This window comes from Leptonychotes weddellii, chromosome 16, assembly GCF_054177405.1.
Source record: "Leptonychotes weddellii isolate Sample4059 chromosome 16, ASM5417740v2, whole genome shotgun sequence".
Taxonomy (NCBI): Eukaryota; Metazoa; Chordata; class Mammalia; order Carnivora; family Phocidae; genus Leptonychotes; species Leptonychotes weddellii.
In genome coordinates, this window is record NC_138384.1 from 38,306,582 (window position 1) to 38,318,967 (window position 12,386).

The 12,386-nt window shown below is 40.6% G+C and overlaps 1 long non-coding RNA gene across 1 annotated transcript in view; it reads right to left on the minus strand.

Moving 5' to 3' along the window:
• Positions 1-1,526: 1,526 nt before the first annotated feature.
• LOC145717660 (uncharacterized) overlaps positions 1,527-12,386 on the minus strand; it is a 22,686-nt gene continuing 11,826 nt past the window's right edge. Inside the window, exons 2-3 of the long non-coding RNA XR_014141030.1 lie at positions 4,727-4,796; positions 1,527-3,997 (exon numbers count right to left, since the gene is read on the minus strand). This is a non-coding gene — a long non-coding RNA (uncharacterized LOC145717660). The remainder of the gene's footprint in view (positions 3,998-4,726; positions 4,797-12,386) is intronic.

Here is a 12,386-nt window from a genome sequence, read left to right on the forward strand (position 1 = left end):
GTTTAATTAGGTCATAATTTCTTTACAGAATTGAACTGTATGTAGGCTTCATATTCCATTCTATTAACCTAATATCTATTAATGCATATCACAAAGTTTTAATAATCATAACTATATAAAAATTATATCATCTGAAAATATGTATTCCTTTTCAATCCTTATACTTCTTCATTTTATTGCATTGGCTCTGGTCTCTAGGATTATACTGACTTGTGATATCAGGCATCCATGTCTTGTCTCTGACTTTTTTTTTTTTTTAAAGATTTTATTTATTTATTTGACAGAGAGAGACACAGCGAGAGAGGGAACACAAGCAGGGGGAGTGGGAGAGGGAGAAGCAGGCTCCCCGCAGAGCAGGGAGCCCGATATGGGACTCGATCCCAGGACCCTGGGATCATGACCTGAGCTGAAGGCAGTCGCTCAACCGACTGAGCCACCCAGGCGCCCCTTGTCTCTGACTTTAATGGGAATGTTTCCAAAGGTTCAGCATTAACTATGATGTTTACTGAAAATTTTGTTGGACTCAGGATTTTCATTATATTAATGTTTCTCCTCATAAGAATGTTCTGATATCTTATATTTTGAGCTCCTGCTAAAGGCTTTCCTACATTCATAATGTTTTACCCCACGATGAATTCTCTGATGTGTAGGAGGTGTAAGTTCCTACTGAAGGCTTTGCTATCAAGGCATTAATATTATCTTTAATGAGTATGAATTTTCTGATGCCTAACGTGGTGTGACTTCTGGCTGAATGCTTTCCCACAATCTCTACACTGATAAGGCTTCTCACCTGTATGTGTTCTCACATGTAAAGCAAGAGCTGAGAATTAACAGAAAGCTTTCCCGCACTGATTACATCCATAGGGTTTCTCATCTGTATGACTTCTCATATGTACAGTAAGAGATGAGCTTTGTGAGAAGGCTTTCCCACATACCTCATAATCATAAGACTTATCACCTGTGTGAATTCTCACCTGTACAAAAAGTGATGTAATTTGAGAGAAGGATTTTCCACATTTATTACACTCAAAGGGTTTCTCTCCTGTATGAATGTTGTGATGTTTAATGAGATATTGCTTCTGGCTAAAGGCTGTTCCACATTCATTACATTTAAATTTTTTTTTTTTTAAGACTTTATTTATTTGCGAGAGAGACAATGAGAGACAGAGAGCATGAGAGGGAGGAGGGTCAGAGGGAGAAGCAGACTCCCTGCTGAGCAGGGAGCCTGATGTGGGACTCAATCCCGGGACTCCAGGATCATGACCTGAGCCGAAGGCAGTCGCTTAACCAACTGAGCCACCCAGGCGCCCCCACATTCATTACATTTAAAAGGTTTTTCTCCAATATGAATTTTCTCATGCTTTGTGAGAATTGATTTCCTGCTGAAGGTTTTCCCACATTCTTTACATGTATAGGATTTTTCTCCTATAGAGAAGAGAGATGAGAAGACTCTTCTCTGGAGAAATGGAACAGCCCAGGAGAAAACCTGTAATACTAACATTTTGAGACTGACAAACAAATGTCTGAATTCTTTTTTTTTTTTTTTTTTTAAGATTTTGTTTATTTATTTGACAGAGAGAGACACAGTGAGAGAGGGAACACAAGCAGGGGGAGTGGGAGAGGGAGAAGCAGGCTTCCCGCTGAGCCGGAGCCTGACGCGGGGCTCGATCCCAGGACCCCGGGATCATGACCCGAGCTGAAGGCAGACGCTTAACAACTGAGCCACCCAGGCGCCCCAGAAATGTCTGAATTCTTGACCAATAGTTCTATAAAGAAGCTCGCAAGTTGAGAAGTCCTCATTATATATAGATATTACAGTCATCTTTTTAGTGCATTAAGAAAAGATGAAAGGACAGCTATTAATCTGTAAATTAGGGAAAACCTAATAATGTTAATGTAAACCTAGTAATACGAAAGACAAATGAAAACAATGAAAAAAAATTTCCAAGGAAATGGATACATGTAAGGAACAGAAAAAGACAAAAAAACAGAAACAACCCACCAACCGCCCCCCCCACAATACCACAGAGAGATAAGATATTATATTAAGGAAACAACAGGTACTATAAAAACTGCTCTTTTTTAAAAGTTTATTCTTTTTTTTTTAAGATTTCATTTATTTATTTGACAGAGAGAGAGCACAAGCAGGGGGAGCAGCAGAGAGAGGGAGAAGCAGGCTCTCCACTGAGCAGGGAGCCCAATGTGGGACTTGATCCCAGGACCCTGGAGTCACGACCCGAGCCAAAGGCAGACGCTTAACTGACTGAGCCACCCAGGTGCCCCTAAAAACTGCTCTTGAAATAAAAAAAAAGATAGCTATAGTAAAAATTTAATAGCAGATATGGGAAATAGTGTTGTGGAAATCACTCAGTTGTAGGAAAAAAAAGTTTAAAAAAGGTAGTAAAAGATGAGAAGGATAACAAAATTAGGAATTTCAATACCCAGATAAAAGGAGTTCAAGAGAGAGAGGAGCAAACTGAATGGAAGAAACTTTAAGAGAACAAATATAAGCTTTCTAGAAATATAGGTCATGATTCTTCAAAATAAAGAGGTCCCTATACAATTCACAAAAAGGACCCTGTGTCTCTCTGTCAAAAGAAAAAAAAGAGAGAGATTCTCTCTCCCTCTCCTTCCACACACTTGCAGGCTCTCTTTCTCAAAAAAAAAAAAAAAAACTTTTTAAAAATGTATAAATGATGAGGAAACATCAGGTAAACACAAATTGAAGAACTGCAAAAGAACCTGTATTCTGAAAAGGTTAAGATCGTGAACAGGTGGAATAAACAGAAAACAAAGAGGTGGTAGAGTTAAACCTAAATATTTTAGTAGTTTCATTAAATGTACATAAGAAAGTATGTTTCTAAACTTGAGGGTCTCAACTGATAAAATCAAGCATTTCATAACAAATATTTTGCAACCTTCTTTCTTGCTTTAAAAACATGTTAAATTAGCATTTTAATCCATACTAAACATGTCTATTTTAACATAAAAACCCATTTTATGTTGTCTATCATGTAATAGGTTACTTTTTCCTCCTGTCAACCTTCAAAGAAAACTGATGCTCCAGAAAGATGCCTCCTTACCATTTTACGGATGAGGCTTAGGGGTTAACTGGTGATAAACAGATACGATCCTGCTCTCCCAAATAGGTGACCCATATTCATATATACACAACACCCAGTCACACCCTGCGGTCGCAACACAGCATCTCCGGACTCACCTCTGCCCCGCCGCCTTCTTCACCTGAGGGCGTCCCTCGGGCGCGGCCCCACTTCCCCCTGCAAGACCGTGATTCTTTCCCGGTCGCCGCCTCCACTAGGTCCCAAAAGAGACGACCGGGTCCCACCTTCACTCACCCTCAGCGCTGAGCGACCGAGGCTTGCACTCACCGACGAAGATGAAATGTCATCCCTTTGCATGCAGAAGACGAACTAGAACCTCCAGAAATCTCCCGGGCGCCGCCGGTCGGATTCCGGCGGCCAGGACCAGGTGTCCGCTCGCATTCTGGCCTGAGTGGCTGCTTTTCTGGCCTGGACTACATTTCCCACAGACGCTGCGGCTCGAGGCTGCGTCCGCCGAGAACGCGGCGTCTCGTCTAGTGCCTACGGCGACGGTCGAGCTGCCCGGGGTGAGGCGGCTGAAGGCCTGGCGGGTGCATCCCGCCGACCCGCTCCGCCTACCAGCCGCTCGGCGTCGGGCCTCGCGGTTGTTTGGCGCGGAGAAGCTGTAGATGAGCACGAGCCCAGCTCGCGCGCTGAGAGGAATCTGGAGGCCTGCTGCCCGCTTCCGGACTGCATTTTCCAGGGGACTCGCGGGCGGACGCTACATTCCTCAGGATTTCGGCCGCTTTGCGGGATGGCGGGACCGTTGGCTTCCCCGAGTCAGCCGCTGCGGGGCCTTTGGAGTCCGGTGCAACTTGGCCAGTTTGGGCCAGACCGGAACTAGGGAAGGACTAGGGTGAGGAGTTCAGGTAGGAGCATTTCGTGTCCGGAGCGGGCTGAAGAGAAGAGAGAGAGAGAGTGAGTGATTGAGTGTGTGTGTGTGTGTGTGTGTGTGACAGAGACAGCTAGAATAAGAGAGAGAGAGGAGGGAGGGAGAGGGGATGGGAGGGGGAGAGAGACTGTGATTGTTACCGCGTGTCGTCGTGGTGTGTGATTGTGACTGTATGTGGTGATGACTCTGGGTGATGGAGTAGGGTGCTTGGGACTGTGCGTGTTCCCAGAATGGGTATGTGATTGTGACTGCATGACTGCACCATCGTGCACAGGGATGTAGAGGGCCGGTGATTGTGCAGTTGGGACTGTGTCCTGCGGTGAGGGAGTGTGATTTTGGGAACGTGTGCGGCATCGTGTGTGTGTGTGTGTGAGTCTGTGACTGTGCAGGTGTGACCCCCTTGGGGGATGTGTGTGTGTGTGTGTGTGTGTGTGATTGTGATTGGCTGTGGGGCAATGGGTATGTGGGTGTGGGGAGGCTGTGTGATTCTGACTTTGTGTGTCCCCAAGGTGTGGGATTATATGTAAACGAGTGACCTGGTACAGCACCATGTTTGCACATGGGGTGGAGGGTGTTACTCACCGCTCTATCCAGGAGACATCTGTGAGTTCATGACAGATTCTGGCCCTTTCCTGTAACTACATTAGGCTGGACTCTCTAGTCTTCCCTGACTTTCCTTTGTATGTGTGTGGGGACAGTGAGTGACTGGAGTCCCTAAAGTGTATGTTCCAACCTGGTCAACTGGAATTCCAAGAAAAGCCAGTGTCTCATCAATTTCTTTTCTCTTTCTGCAGTTTCTATTGCTAAGAGGAAGAGTAAAGAACGATTATTGAACATCTAGAGGCCAAGATCAAGGTGCTTTGGGGTTTTTTTCTTTCTTCCCTGAAATAGTTCTTGTTTCTCAGAGCATAATTTTTTCCGTCTCCTGACAGTTCCTGACTACCAAAAGCCCATTCAACAAACCTTGTCCATAGTACTTCCCATTTGGATTGAGTCCAAAGACTCAATTTTTTAATCTATCCCCTCCCTCTTAGTATTAATTGGGCAGTTTCTTCTGTGTGCCAGATCTCTGCTAAGATCTCTGCTGGTCTAGTGAGGCAAATACAAGAGCCTTTATCCTAACAGAATCGTTGGAAATAAGATTACCTTGTATGTAACGTCACACACCACAGTCCTGGTACCGAAAGCCATGCAATTTATGGGATGGTGTTGGTTAGTCTCAGTCCAAGTAAGTGATAAGATCTTTCACTTTGGCAGTATTTTTGAAGTATAAATGAGATTGGGGGCTTGATCAAAGAGTTCTATACCAATAAGACCAGGATTTACCCGGTAATCTGTGAGTAAACACTTGGACCAGTTTCCAGGTCTGTTTTGAATTAAGTGCTCAAATGGTCCTCATTGGGGTACTCAACCTGGAATCCACATCCATCATTGACTTCTAAAGGGAAAGAGACTGTAATGATACTAAGGATTACAAAAAAGATGGATGGATTTAAAAACAACACCGTAGGACAATCTTTGAGATAATAATAGCCAAAACGAGTTTCATAAATAAGGAAATTTTAAGTAATTCCTGCTATACGGGCATTTTATGCAGTTAATTGAAACTGTGTTTGAGATAGAGCATATGCATTTTCAACATTGTGACTAACACCTATGCCCAGGTGAAAGGGCAGTTCAGATATTGGAAGCCTTTGCATGTAAAAGTTCAGCTGATCCACATCTAGGCCACAGTCTTCTCTCATTTGATCTGTGCAGTAGCCTATTAACTGGTCTCTACTTCCTCCAATGCCTGCCTAAAATTATTTCTTAGCACAATAGCCAGGGTGATTCTTCCAAAATGTGGGTCAGATTATGTCACTTCTTGACTTAAAGCTTTCTGTGGTTTCCCATCTCAGAATAAAAACCAAAGTCTCTACAGTTGTTTATATAGCCCTGTGTGATCTGGCTCTCTGTTAACCTGACTCTATCTTCTGTAAATTTTTTTGTAACTTAATTCTGACCCCTCTGCGTATGAGTTTGATGATTCCCCTGCCTGGAATTTTCTTACTCCTGATATTGGCATCACTTACTCCTTCACTTTTCTTCAAGACTTAACTCAGACATCACCAAATTGGAAAAGCCATCCTTGACCACCCTGTATAGAATAGCATCTCAACCAGTGTACTTCCTATCACCCTTGTCCTATTTAATTTTTCTCCATAGCTCTTATTATCATTTTTTCACTGAGACATAATTGACATATAACATTAGTTTCAGGTGTACAACATAATTCAATATATATATATTTTGTGAAATGATCTCATAAATTTAGTTAACATCCATCACGACACAGTTTTTTTTTTAAAGATTTTATTTATTTGCCAGAGAGAGAGCACAAGCAGGGAAGTAGCAGGCAGAGGGAGAAGCAGGCTCCCCACTGATCAGGGAGCCTGATGCAGGTCTCAATCCCAGGACCCTGGGATCATGACCTGCGCCAAAGGCAGACACTTAACTGACTAAGCCACCCAGGCGTCCCCATCACCACACATAGTTAATAAATTTTTTTTTCTTGTGATGAGAACTTTTAAGATCTACTCTCTTAGCAACTTTCAAATAGTGTTTACAACAAAGTTATTAACTATAGTCAACATGCTATATATTACATCCCTAGGAGTTATTCATTTTATAACTGGAAGTTTATACCTTTTGACCACTGTCACCCATTTTGCCTTCCCAGCTTCCCACATCTGGAAACACCAATCTATTCTCTGTATCTCGAGTTCAGTTTTTTAATTTTTTGATTTTTTTAAGATTTCCACATACAAGTGAGATTATACAGTTTCTTTCTCTGACTTATTTCATTTAGCATAATGCCCTCAATGTCCATCTATGTTGTTGCAAATGGCAGGGTTTCCTGCATTTCTTTAAAAAAAATTAATTCTGGTATAATTAACATTCAGTGTTAATTAGTTTCAGGTGTACAATATAGTGATTCATCAATTCTCTACATTATTCAGTGCTCTCAAGATAAGTGTGCTCTTAATCCCTTTCAACTATTTCACCCAACCCTTCACCCACCTCCCCTCTGGTAACCATCTGTTTGTTCTCTGTAGTTAAGAAGCTGTTTTTTGGTTTGTCCCTTTTGTTCGTTTGTTTTGTTTCTTAAATTTCACATATGAGTGAGATCATATGGTATTTATCTTTCTTTGACTGACTTATTTCACTTAGCTTTATACCCTCTAGATCTATCCATGTTGTTGCAAATATCAAGATTTCATTCTTTTTTTTATGGCCGAGTAATATTCGATTGTGTGTGTGTGTGTGTGTATACACACACCACATCTTCCTTATCTATCATTGGACAGTTCCATAATTTGGCTATTGTAAATAATGCTGCAGTAAACGTAGGGGTGCATATATCTTTTTAAATTAGTATTCTCTGGGTAAATACCCAGTAGTGGAATTACTGAGTCATATGATAATTCTATTTCTAATTTTTAAAAAAATACTTATTTATTGGGGCACCTGGGTGGCTCAGTCATTAAGCATCTGCCTTTGGCTCAGGTCATGATCCCAGGGTCCTGGGATCGAGCCCTGAGTTGGGCTCCCTGCTCCATGGGAGGCCTGCTTCTCCCTCTCCCACTCCCCCTGCTTGTGTTCCCTCTCATGCTGTGTCTCTCTGTCAAATAAATAAATAAAATCTTTAAAAAATATATTTATTTATTTATGAGAGAGAGAACACGAGCAGGGGGAGGAGCAGAGGGAGAGAATCTCCAGCAGCAGACTCCCTGCTGAGGGTGGAGCACCACACAGGGCTCAACCCCATGACCCTGAGATCATGACCAGAGCCAAAATCAAGAGTTGGATGTCCACCCGACTGAACGACCCAGGAGCCTGTTTCTAATTTTTTGAGGAACCTTCATACTGTTTTCCACAGTGACTGCACCAGTGTGCATTCCAACCAACAGTGCATGAGTTCCTTTGTCTCCACATCCTTACCAACACTTGCTGTTTCTTGTGTTTTTCATTTTAGCCATTCTGACAGGTGTGAGGTGATATCTCATTGTGGTTTTGATTTGCATTTCTCTGATGACCAGTGATGTTGAGCATCTTCATGTGTCTGTTGGCCATCTGTTGGAGAAATATCTGTTCATGTCTTCTGCCCTTTTTAAAATTGGATTATTTGTTTTTTGGGTGTGAGTTGTATCAGTTCTTTATATATTTTGAATACTAACCCTTTATCAGATATGTCATTTGCAAATATCTTCTCCCATTTGGTGGGTTGTCTTTTAGTTTCATTGTTTCCTTTGCTGTGTAGAAGTTTTTACTTTGGCATAATAAATTATTATTTTTAAAGATTTTGTTTTTAAGCAATTTCCACACCCAGTGTGGAGCTCAAACTCACAACCCTGAAATCAAGAGCCACATGCTCCACCGACTGAGCCAGCCAGGTGCCCCAGTTACAATACATTATTCTTGCTTCTGTTTCCCTTGCCTTAGGAGGCCTATCTAGAAAAATGTTGCTATGGCCAATGTCAGAGAAATTGCTACCTGTGTTCTCTTTTAGGATTTTTGTGGTTTCAGGTCTCATATTTAGGTCTTTAATCCATTTTGAATTTATTTTTGTGTGTGGTGTAAGAGAGTGGTCCAGTTTCATTCTGTTGCATGTAGCTGTGCAGTTTTCCCAATACCATTTGTTGAAGGAACTGTCTTTTTCCCATTATATATTCTTGCCTCCTTTGTCAAAGATTAATTGACCATATAATCATGGGTTTATTTCTGGGCTCTCTATTCTGTTCTATTGATCTATGTATGTTTCTGTTTTTATGCCAGTACCATACTGTTTTGATTACTACAGCTTTGTAGGATATCTTGAAATCTGAGATTGTAATTCCTGCAGTTTTGTTCTTTTTCAAGATTGCTTTGGCTATTTTTTTTTTTTTTTTTTGTGGTTCCATACACATGGATTTAGGATTATTTGTTCTAGTTCTATGAAGAATGCTCTTGGTATTTTGATGGCAATTGCATTAAATCTATAGATTGCTTTGGGTAGTATAGACATTTTAACAGTACTTGTTCTTCCAGTCCATGAGCATGGAATATCTTTTCATTTCTTTGTGTCATCTTCAGTTTCTTTCATCAGTGTTTTATAGTTTTTGGAGTATAAATCTTTTAAACTCCTTGGTTAAGTTTATTCCTAAGTATTTTATTATTTTTGGTGCAATTATAAATGGGACCATTTTTTAAATTTCTCTCTGCTGCTTCATTATTAGTGTATGGAAATAAAATAGTATTTTGATTTTGTGTCCTGCCACTTTACTGAATTCATTTATCAGTTCAGGTAGTTTTTTGGTGGAGTCTTCCAGGTTTTCTATCACATCATTTTCAAATAGTGAAAGGTTTACTTCTTACCGATTTGGATGCCTTTTATTTCTTTTTTGTTGTCTGATTGCTGTGGCTAGGACTCCCAGTACTATGTTGAATAAAAATGTTGAGAGTGGACATCCTTGTCTTGTTCCTGATCTTAGGGGAAAAGCTTTCAGTTTTTCACTGTTCAGTATGATGTTAGTTGTGGGTTACTTGTATATGGCCCTTATTATGTTGAGGTATGTTCCCTCTATACCTACTTTGTTGAGGGTTTTTATCATGAATGGATGTTGTACTTTGTCAAATACTTTTTATCTGTTTTATCTGATATAGGGTTTTTATCTTTTCTCTTGTTGATGGTGATTTATTATATTGATTGATTTACAAATATTGAACCACCCTTGCATCCCAGGATTAGATCCCACTTGATAGTGGTAAATGATTTTTAATGTATTGTTGGATTCAGTTTGCTAATATTTTTTTTTGTTTTATGATTATTTTATTTTTTTTTTACAGAAGTTTATTCTTAAATGTACAACAGGATCTAAGACAACACTTCATTCCAGCTATAGGTAGCAACAGATGCTATGACAGGGAATCCAAATGTTTAAACAGGAATGGAATTAAGGATCATCATTGCCTCGGGCACAAGGAACAGCTTACTTTTTGCCAGATCTCTTAATTACACCTGTGGCCAAGGGGCCCTTCCCCCCAGTCTTCGCTTTTAGCTCCTCAAGTTTCTTCTGCTCCTCTTTCTGTTTCTGCTTGAATGCCTTATCTCGTCCATCTCCTTGGCCTGCTTCTTGGGCTGCTTCAGGGGCTTCCTGCCACCTTCGCGGCCGGACATGACACCTGCCACCCCTCCCCCAGACCCTGTCCCCGGAAGTGGCCAGTATGCTAAAACTTTATTGAGGATTTTTGCATCTATGTTCATCAGAGATATTGGCCTATAGTTCTCTTTTTTTGTAGTGCCTTTATCTGGTTTGGTATCAGGGTAATGCTGGCCTCATAGAATGAATTTGGAAGCTTTCCTTCCTGTTCTATTTTTTGGAATAGTTTGAGAAGAATAGGTATTAATTCTTCTTTAAATGTTTGATAGAATTTACCTGTGAAACTGTCTGGTCCTGGACTTTCCTTTGTTGGGAGTTTTTTGATTACTGAATCAATTTCATTGCTAGTAATTGGTCTGTTCAAATTTTCTATTCCTGATTCAATTTTGGGAGGTTATATATTTCTAGGAATTTTCCATTTCTTTTAGGTTTTCCAATTTGTTGGCATATAATTTTTCATAATAGTCTCTTATGATCTTTTATTTATTTATATTTATAATCTTTTATTATGTTATTTCTCCTCTTTCATTTCTAATTTTGTTTATTCGAATCCTCTCTCCTTTTTAAAAAATTCATGAATCTGGTTAAAGGTTTATCAATTTTGTTGATATTTTCAGTGAACGAGCTTCTGGTTTCAACGATCTATTCTATTGCTTTTTTAGTTTCTATTTTGTTTATTTCTGCTCTAATCTTTTTTTTTTTTAAGATTTTATTTATCTGACAGAGAGAGACACCGCGAGAGAGGGAACACAAGCAGGGGGAGTGGGAGAAGGAGAAGCAGCCTTCCAGCTGAGCAGGGAGCCCGACATGGGGCTCGATCCCAGGACCCTGAGATCATGACCTGAGCTGAAGGCAGACGCTCAACCGACTGAGCCACCCAGGCGTCCCTATTTCTGTTCTAATCTTTATTACATTTCCTTCCTTCTACTTGTTTTGGGTTTTGTTTATTCTTTTTTCTAGCTCCTAAAGGTCTATTGTGCAATTGTTTATTTGAGATTTTTCTTGTTTCTTGAGAGAGGCTTCTATTGCTGTAAACTTCCCTATTTATTTATTTATATTATATTTATTTATTTTTAAAAGACTTTATTTATTTGTCAGAGAGAGAGAGAGCTCAAGCAGGGGAAGAGGCAGAGGGAGAGGGAGAAATAGGTTCCCTGCCTAGCAAGGAGCCCAATGTGGGACTCAGTCCCAGGACCCTGGGATCATGACTTGAGCCGAAGGCAGACGCTTAACCAACTGAGCCACCCAGGCATCCCTTTATTTTTAAAAAAGATTTTTTTTTTTTAAAGATTTTTTTAATTTATTTATTTGAGAGAGAGAAAGAGAATGAGACGGGGGAGGGTCAGAGGGAGAAGCAGACTCCTTGCCGAGCAGGGAGCCCGATGCGGGACTCGATCCTGGGACTCCAGGATCATGATCTGAGCCGAAGGCAGTCGCTTAACCAACTGAGCCACCCAGGCGCCCTTTAAAAAAGATTTTATTTATTTGACACAGGAAGAGCGCACAAGCAGGGGGAGAGGGAGAAGGAGAAGCAGACTCCCCACTGAGCAGGGAGCCCGACCTGGGGCTCGATCGCAGGACCCTGAGATCATGACCTGAGCCGAAGGCAAACGCTTCACTGACTGAGCCACCCAGGCACCCCATATCTGCTTTTTTAAACTAGTTTTGATGTCCACATTTTAATTTCTGATATTGGTAATTTTGTGTTCTCTTTTCTCTTGACCAGTCTAGTAGAGGTTTATCAATTTTATTAATCTTTCCAAAGAATTTTTTTAGAACCAATTTTTTTTCATTTAAATTTTAGTTAACATACAGTGCAATATTGGTTTCTGGAGTAGAATTCAGAGATTCATCACTTACATACAACATCCAGTGCTCATCCCAACAAATGCCCTCTTTAATACCCAATATCCATCTAGCCCATCCCTTCCTCCATCAACCCTCAGTTTGTTCTCTATCGTTAAGGGTCTCTTATGGTTTGTTTCCCTCTCTCCTTTTTTTTTTTTCTTTCCCACCTTCCTATATGTTCACCTGTTTTCTTTCTTAAATTCCACATATGAGTGAGATCATATGGTATTTGTCTTTCTCTGACTGAGTTATTTCACTTAGCATAATACATTCTAGCTCTATCCATGTCATTGCAAATGGCAAGATTTCATTCTTTTTGACAGCTGAGTAATATTCCATTGTATATACGCTACATCTACATCTTCC